The sequence below is a fragment of the Gigantopelta aegis genome, chromosome 13, assembly GCF_016097555.1.
Source record: "Gigantopelta aegis isolate Gae_Host chromosome 13, Gae_host_genome, whole genome shotgun sequence".
Taxonomy (NCBI): domain Eukaryota; kingdom Metazoa; phylum Mollusca; class Gastropoda; order Neomphalida; family Peltospiridae; genus Gigantopelta; species Gigantopelta aegis.
In genome coordinates this window covers 40,064,597-40,073,636 of record NC_054711.1, presented here as the reverse complement: position 1 = coordinate 40,073,636, position 9,040 = coordinate 40,064,597, and positions in this window count along the sequence as shown.

The following is a 9,040-nucleotide window of genomic DNA, read 5'->3' as shown; positions in this document are numbered from 1 at the left end:
GTTACACTCTCCCCCCCCCCTCCCTCCTTACAAAATCCTGGATCATCCTCTGGATGTTTTTTTTTTTTTTTTTTTTTTTTTTTTTTAATTTATTGTCCCCATACACAAGTATGATAATGTCAGGGTTGGGGGCCCTGATTTCACTACCTTACATCCATGTTATAAGTACATATGAACATTATTTATATATATACTCTTCAAAAGAAGAAACGCAAAACCACATTGTAGTAACATTTGGAGAATTGATTTAATTATTGAATGGTGAGTCCGATAATTACCAAATGTTGCAGGATTGTTCACAATTCACTCTAGTCCATTGTGAGTAAGTGATAGGACACACCACCAAGGTCAAGGTCATCTGGAGTCAATACCGGGTGTGGCCTCCGCGTGTGTTGACAACTGCCTGGCACCGCCTGCCCATTGAAGCAACCAGAGAACGGATGACGTCCCGGGGGATGGTGGCCCACTCGGCCTGCAAGGCTGCTGCCAGCTCGGGCAGGGTCTGGGGCTGTGGTTGTCGCTGTCGGAGGCGTCGGTCCAACTCGTCCCATAGATTCTCAATTGGGTTCAAATCCGGTGATATCGATGGCCAAGGAAGGACATTAATGTTGTTGTTCTGTAGGAAAGCCGTTGTGAGACGTGCTGTGTGAGGCCTGGCGTTGTCATGTTGGAACACTGCGTTGGCGTTGGCCATAACTGGAACGATGTGTGGCCGGAGGATCCGGTCAATGTAGCCCTGTGCATTCAGGTTGCCCTGCACGTGGACCAGGTCAGTTCTGCCAGTGTGTGAGATGGCTGCCCACACCATGACACTACCCCCGCCGAATCTGTCCACTTCCTGCACGCAGTTTGCCGCATAACGTTCACCACGACGCCTATACACGCGACATCTTCCATCATGACGTCGGAGCAGAAATCGGGACTCGTCACTGAACCACACCTGTCTCCATCGCAGTTGAGGCCATTGTCGATGAATCTGGCACCACTGCAGTCGGAGTCGACGGTGTTGTGGTGTTAAGATGACACCTCGAACTGGACGTCTGGCACGAATTCCTACCTCACGTAGGCGGTTCCGTACGGTCTGGTCGGATATCCTGCGCAAACCTGGTATTGCTGCGGCTGTGGAGGTGGCAGTAGTCAATCGTTCCGGAAGGTGGCGTACCCGGATGTAGCGGTCCTGCCCTGGGGTAGTGACCCGTGGTCGACCGGATCTAGGGAGGTCACGTGTTGATCCATGTTGCTGGTAATGGTCCCACAGTCTGGAGATGGTGTTTGGGGACACATGGAATGCCCTGGCAACGGCCGTTCTGGATTCACCTGCGTTTAGTCGGCCGATGGCATTGTTTCTCTGCGGTTCACTGAGACGTGGCATGTCCTGGATTGTCAACTGTCGGCCAGATACAGAGGCCAGGCAAGCGAACACCCTGCACTTTTATACTGTCGGCGTTCATGTTGCACGTGCAGACAACGCACGTGCAGTGGTGACATGGTTTGCACGTGGCTGCGTTTTTGCGAATATTCACATTTTGGAACTTTATTGTACAGTAGCTGCGTTTTATCGAATGTAACCGTGGGAATGTGTTTGGGATATGCAATGACCTTATATTCACAAAGCATGAACCGGTAGGAAACATAAAATCGGAGTTATAACCCATTTGTACCCTTTTGCGTTTCTTTTTTTGAAGAGTATATAATATAGTGTAATTCGAATCAATATAATAATATTAATAAGCATGAAAACATGGAGTTCACTAATATGTGGGGTTAACAGTGAAGATCGAGGTAGAGGAAAGATTTGAAGGAAATGGTAAAGGGAGAAAAGAGAAGGTAAGGAAGGAAGAAGGAAAGAAAGTGAATTAAATACTTTAATTTCGAAAGAGAAAACATATTTGTATTGAAATACCTCTAGGACATTGTATTGCCATGTCTTGTTTCTAGGTATCTGGACCAAGGTGCCCAATATTCCTCAAATTCTTGAAATTGACAATTTTTGAGAAGTATATATTTTTCAATTTCTATTTTATCTTTTAAAATATTTAAAAAAAGCATATATGTTAGGTCCATGTTTCTGCATTTTAGATCTATATATATAGTATTTAACATTGATAATGAGCCAAGTAATAAATACCATCTTGCTTTTTTCCCTCTTTATGATTCCAAACAAGACTGTCTGTTTATCGAGTTGTGTATGTTCACCTTTGTCCTGAATCCATTGTTCAATTTCCTTCCATAAAAGAAAGACTTTAGAGCAGTCATAGAACAAATGCTCCAATGTTTCTGGTTGTCTATGACAAAAATCGCAAACATTTGATTCTATGTATTTTATTTTATATAAGAACGTGTTTGTCGTGATTATTCGATGTAGAATTCTATATTGAAACCACTGTAAAGTTGTATCTTTTAAACATATAAATGGTAAATTATACACTTTTTCCCACTCCTGTAATGATAGTATGAAACCTAAATTGTAATATTTTCTTTGGGAAGTTGGCACTATTGTCGATTTGTTTAAAATATACATTTCTTTGCACCCTTTAGTAGTTTTAAAAAATAACTCCAATTTAAAAGGAAATATAGGATTTAAGGTGTTAACCTGTTGGTTGTTGATACTTGACAATGTGCAATGCATAAAGGTTTTAACTGCTTTGATTAAAGATGCATGTTCTAAGAAGTTTGAATGTATGTGAAATTTAAATCTAAATGTTTCATAGGTTAAAAATTTACCATGTTCATCCATTAAATCTTGAATAAATATAACTCCATTTTTAATATAGTTTTCATAATATATAGGTTTTAATTATTGGTTTGTTCAACACAACATCTAGCTCTCCCTCTCCCCAATATGTAAAGGGTTTTTTTTGTGCAAAGGACCCCTGTATGTAAGCGCTGTTGTCACTGCAAGTCTTTTTATTGTCACCGTAATGGTCAATGGCGGGATTTAGCTCAGTCGCTTGAGTGCTCGTTTGAGGTGCCTGCGTCGCAGGATCGAACCACCTCGGTGGATCCGTTCAACAAATTGGTTTTTCTCTCGTTCCAACCAGTCACCACAACTGGTCAAAGACCGTGGTATGTGCTTTCCTGTATGTGGGGAAAGTGCATATAAAAGATCCATTGCTGCATTAGGAAATATATATATACACATGTATATATATACTCTTCAAAAGAAGAAACGCAAAACCACATTGTCGTAACATTTGTAGAATTGATTTAATTATTGAATGGTGAGTCCGATAATTACCAAATGTTGCAGGATTGTTCACAATTCACTCTAGTCCATTGTGAGTAAGTGATAGGACACACCACCAAGGGCAAGGTCATCTGGAGTCAATACCGGGTGTGGCCTCCGCGTGTGTTGACAACTGCCTGGCACCGCCTGCCCATTGAAGCAACCAGAGTACGGATGACGTCCCGGGGGATGGTGGCCCACTCGGCCTGCAAGGCTGCTGCCAGCTCGGGCAGGGTCTGGGGCTGTGGTTGTCGCTGTCGGAGGCGTCGGTCCAACTCGTCCCATAGATGCTCAGTTGGGTTCAAATCCGGTGATATCGATGGCCAAGGAAGGACATTAATGTTGTTGTTCTGTAGGAAAGCCGTTGTGAGACGTGCTGTGTGAGGCCTGGCGTTGTCATGTTGGAACACTGCGTTGGCGTTGGCCATAACTGGAACGATGTGTGGCCGGAGGATCTGGTCAATGTAGCCCTGTGCATTCAGGTTGCCCTGCACGTGGACCAGGTCAGTTCTGCCAGTGTGTGAGATGGCTGCCCACACCATGACACTACCCCCGCCGAATCTGTCCACTTCCTGCACGCAGTTTGCCGCATAACGTTCACCACGACGCCTATACACGCGACATCTTCCATCATGACGTCGGAGCAGAAATCGGGACTCGTCACTGAACCACACCTGTCTCCATCGCAGTTGAGGCCATTGTCGATGAATCTGGCACCACTGCAGTCGGAGTCGACGGTGTTGTGGTGTTAAGATGACACCTCGAACTGGACGTCTGGCACGAATTCCTACCTCACGTAGGCGGTTCCGTACGGTCTGGTCGGATATCCTGCGCAAACTTGGTATTGCTGCGGCTGTGGAGGTGGCAGTAGTCAATCGTTCCCGAAGGTGGCGTACCCGGATGTAACGGTCCTGCCCGGGGGTAGTGACCCGTGGTCGACCGGATCTAGGGAGGTCACGTGTTGATCCATGTTGCTGGTAACGGTCCCACAGTCTGGAGATGGTGCTTGGGGACACATGGAATGCCCTGGCAACGGCCGTTCAGGATTCGCCTGCGTCTAGTCGGCCGATGGCATTGTTTCTCTGCGGTTCACTGAGACGTGGCATGTCCTGGATTGTCAACTGTCGGCCAGATACAGAGGCCAGGCAAGCGAACACCCTGCACTTTTATACTGTCGGTGTTCATGTTGCACGTGCAGACAACGCACGTGCAGTGGTGACATGGTTTGCACGTGGCTGCGTTTTTGCGAATATTCACATTTTGGAACTTTATTGTACAGTAGCTGCGTTTTATCGAATGTAACCGTGGGAATGTGTTTGGGACATGCAACGACCTTATATTCACAAAGCATGAACCGGTAGGAAACATAAAATGGGAGTTATAACCCATTTGTACCCTTTTGCGTTTCTTTTTTTGAAGAGTATATAATCTACCAAGTGCCGTTAGACACCAAACAGTCATTGTTTAAGCTATGTTCAGGTGTCGTTAAACAAATATTGTTTTCGTTCCTGTCCAAAAGTTAGCAGCCAGCGAGTCGATACTCGGAGTGGATGGCGCTGGCCAGTTTGATCAAATAAAGACCTAACTTCAATCACGTTGGTCTCCCGAAGAGTGCACTTCTGGTAGTAAATTAATTCCGGCCATGGCCAGTTTGTTGACGTCACGAGATGACCACAGGACTACTGAATACCAGAAGACAAGTACCAGTGGACCTGGGTTATTGATGTTTTTCCCGTGATCGGTGCCAAAACAATGTTCTCATAAAATCGGGGGGGGGGGGGGGGGGGGGGGGGGGGGGGGGGGGGGGGGGGGGGGGGGGGGGGGGCTAGCTCAGTCGGTAGAGCGGTCCTTGAGTGGGTGGGGGCGTAGCCCAGTGGTAAAGCGCTCGCCAGATGCGCGATCGGTCTTGGATCAACAGGAATACAGTATGACAAGTTCGACTGCAATACCTTACCCAGACCTGTTTACATCAGTTGCTTTGTACCAGTAGTTTCATCACTTCGTCCTGTCAGTAGTTTGGGGTGTTTTTTCTTGTTGGTAGTAATACATGTAGCCCCTGCGCGTGCTGTAACCTCACCGTGGTGCAGGGGTGTAACATTCTCTTTGAGAATGGCCAATACAGCACAAAATTGAAGTTTTGAGTAAAGGTCAGTATCTATCTGTGATATTTGTGTTTTTGCACAGTTCTTTACACTGTTTTTGTTTAAATCTTGAATTGTTATATTGATGTTGATCATCACCTTATTTGTTTGCATTACCATAGTTTGACACCCAGTAGGCGATGTGTTTTTCGTGCTGGGGTGTCGTTAAACATTCATTCATTCATTCATTCATTCATTCATTCATTCATTCATTCATTCATTCATTCATTCATTCATTCATTCATCATTCATTCATTCATTCATTAATACATGTAGCAGCACGGGCGTGGGAAGGAGCCAAACGGTTGGGGGGGGGGGGGCACACACACACACACATATATATAATCCCCGCTTCCTACGTCATTGAAGTGTATTAAAGGATTCACGGCGATAGTCATAAAGTGAACACAGTAATAATAATAATAATAATAATAATAATAATAACAATAATAACAATAATAACAACAATAATAACAATAATAATAATAATAACAATAATAACAATAATAACAACAATAATAATAACAATAATAACAATAATAATAACAATAATAACAATAATAACAATAATAATAATAATAACAATAATAATAACAATAATAACAATAATAACAATAATAATAACAATAATAATAACAATAATAATAATAACAATAATAATAATAATAACAATAATAACAATAATAATAATAATAACAATAATAACAATAATAATAACAATAATAATAACAATAACAATAATAATAACAATAATAATAATAATAACAATAATAACAATAATAATAATAATAACAATAATAACAATAATAATAACAATAATAATAATAATAACAATAATAATAACTGAGTATTGTTATACAAATGTTGTTAAAGTGTATGATTAACACAGTCTTACTGGATGTCAAAATGTTTTATTTAAATTGTGGGTTTTGAGGTACATGTTTATTTATTTGAACGGAATTATTTGTAGTAAAGCCCTTTTTAGCTGATCCAAGGTGTTATTGCTGTGTTGTCTAAACATGTCGCATGTATTTCAATAACATCTTTACCAGCTGTTAATAGCATTACTATACTAGCAAAATCTCCGAGTGTTCGGAGCAGACAAAAAAACCAAGTTTTGCCTAGATTAATGAGACCTAAAAACGGTTACCCCTATAGAATAATAATTCATCAAAGTATGTTTTGAAAAATAAATAATAAATAAATAAACAATGTAATGGGGTGTCGTTATATATTAAAAATAAATAATAAATAAATAAACAATGTAATGGGGTGTCGTTATATATAAAAAATAAATAATAAATAAATAAACAATGTAATGGGGTGTCGTTATATATAAAAAATAAATAATAAATAAATAAACAATGTAATGGGGTGTCGTTATATATTAAAAATAAATAAATAAATAAATAAACAATGTAATGGGGTGTCGTTATATATTAAAAATAAATAATAAATAAATAAACAATGTAATGGGGTGTCGTTATATATTAAAAATAAATAATAAATAAATAAACAATGTAATGGGGTGTCGTTATATATTAAAAATAAATAATAAATAAATAAACAATGTAATGGGGTGTCGTTATATATTAAAAATAAATAAATAAATAAATAAATAAACAATGTAATGGGGTGTCGTTATATATTAAAAATAAATAATAAATAAATAAACAATGTAATGGGGTGTCGTTATATATTAAAAATAAATAATAAATAAATAAACAATGTAATGGGGTGTCGTTATATATTAAAAATAAATAAATAAACAATGTAATGGGGTGTCGTTATATATTAAAAATAAATAAATAAACAATGTAATGGGGTGTCGTTATATATTAAAAATAAATAAATAAATAAATAAACAATGTAATGGGGTGTCGTTATATATTAAAAATAAATAAATAAACAATGTAATGGGGTGTCGTTATATATTAAAAATAAATAAATAAACAATGTAATGGGGTGTCATTATATATTAAAAATAAATAAATAAATAAATAAATAAAAAATGTAATGTGGTGTCGTTATTTATTAAAAATAAATAATAAATAAATAAACAATGTAATGGGGTGTCGTTATATATTAAAAATAAATAAATTTTATGTTTAAAGGGACAGACGCTAGTTTCAGCCCATGGAAATGCACACCAAGTTTAGTTAAATCTACAAACCTGTAACACATTTGGATAAAGTTACAACTGAGTGAAACATGAGTTTGTGACTTTGAAATGGTGAAATACCGTCTAAAAATAGACTAAAACTCGACTCCATAACTGTTACTTCTCAGACGCACGTGCGTTTTTAAAAATATGAGAAATGCATTTTGTGATATTAAAACACCGGAATGACCAAAAACACTTCGAATGTACGGAAATGGATAATCTAACCAATAAAATCTAAGTAAAGTATGATTTCAGTTATCAAAAACGGCTCTAATAGTAAAAAATATACCTTAGTGTTTAAAAACTAGGGTATGTTCCTTTAATTTATATTATCAAGATTAAAAAAATATATATAGATCTATATTAAAAAATATGAAAGAAAAAACAAAGGAGTAATGTTTAAATACCGGTATAATCCAGATTTAGTATCCAGCTGTTAATAGCATTACTATACTAGCAAAATCTCCGAGTGTTCGGAGCAGACAAAAAAACCAAGTTTTGCCTAGATTAATGAGACCTAAAAACGGTTACCCCTATAGAATAATAATTCATCAAAGTATGTTTTGAAAAATAAATAATAAATAAATAAACAATGTAATGGGGTGTCGTTATATATTAAAAATAAATAATAAATAAATAAACAATGTAATGGGGTGTCGTTATATATAAAAAATAAATAATAAATAAATAAACAATGTAATGGGGTGTCGTTATATATAAAAAATAAATAATAAATAAATAAACAATGTAATGGGGTGTCGTTATATATTAAAAATAAATAAATAAATAAATAAACAATGTAATGGGGTGTCGTTATATATTAAAAATAAATAATAAATAAATAAACAATGTAATGGGGTGTCGTTATATATTAAAAATAAATAATAAATAAATAAACAATGTAATGGGGTGTCGTTATATATTAAAAATAAATAATAAATAAATAAACAATGTAATGGGGTGTCGTTATATATTAAAATAAATAAATAAATAAATAAATAAACAATGTAATGGGGTGTCGTTATATATTAAAAATAAATAATAAATAAATAAACAATGTAATGGGGTGTCGTTATATATTAAAAATAAATAATAAATAAATAAACAATGTAATGGGGTGTCGTTATATATTAAAAATAAATAAATAAACAATGTAATGGGGTGTCGTTATATATTAAAAATAAATAAATAAACAATGTAATGGGGTGTCGTTATATATTAAAAATAAATAAATAAATAAATAAACAATGTAATGGGGTGTCGTTATATATTAAAAAATAAATAAATAAACAATGTAATGGGGTGTCGTTATATATTAAAAATAAATAAATAAACAATGTAATGGGGTGTCATTATATATTAAAAATAAATAAATAAATAAATAATAAAAAATGTAATGTGGTGTCGTTATTTATTAAAAATAAATAATAAATAAATAAACAATGTAATGGGGTGTCGTTATATATTAAAAATAAATAAATTTTATGTTTAAAGGGACAGACGCTAGTT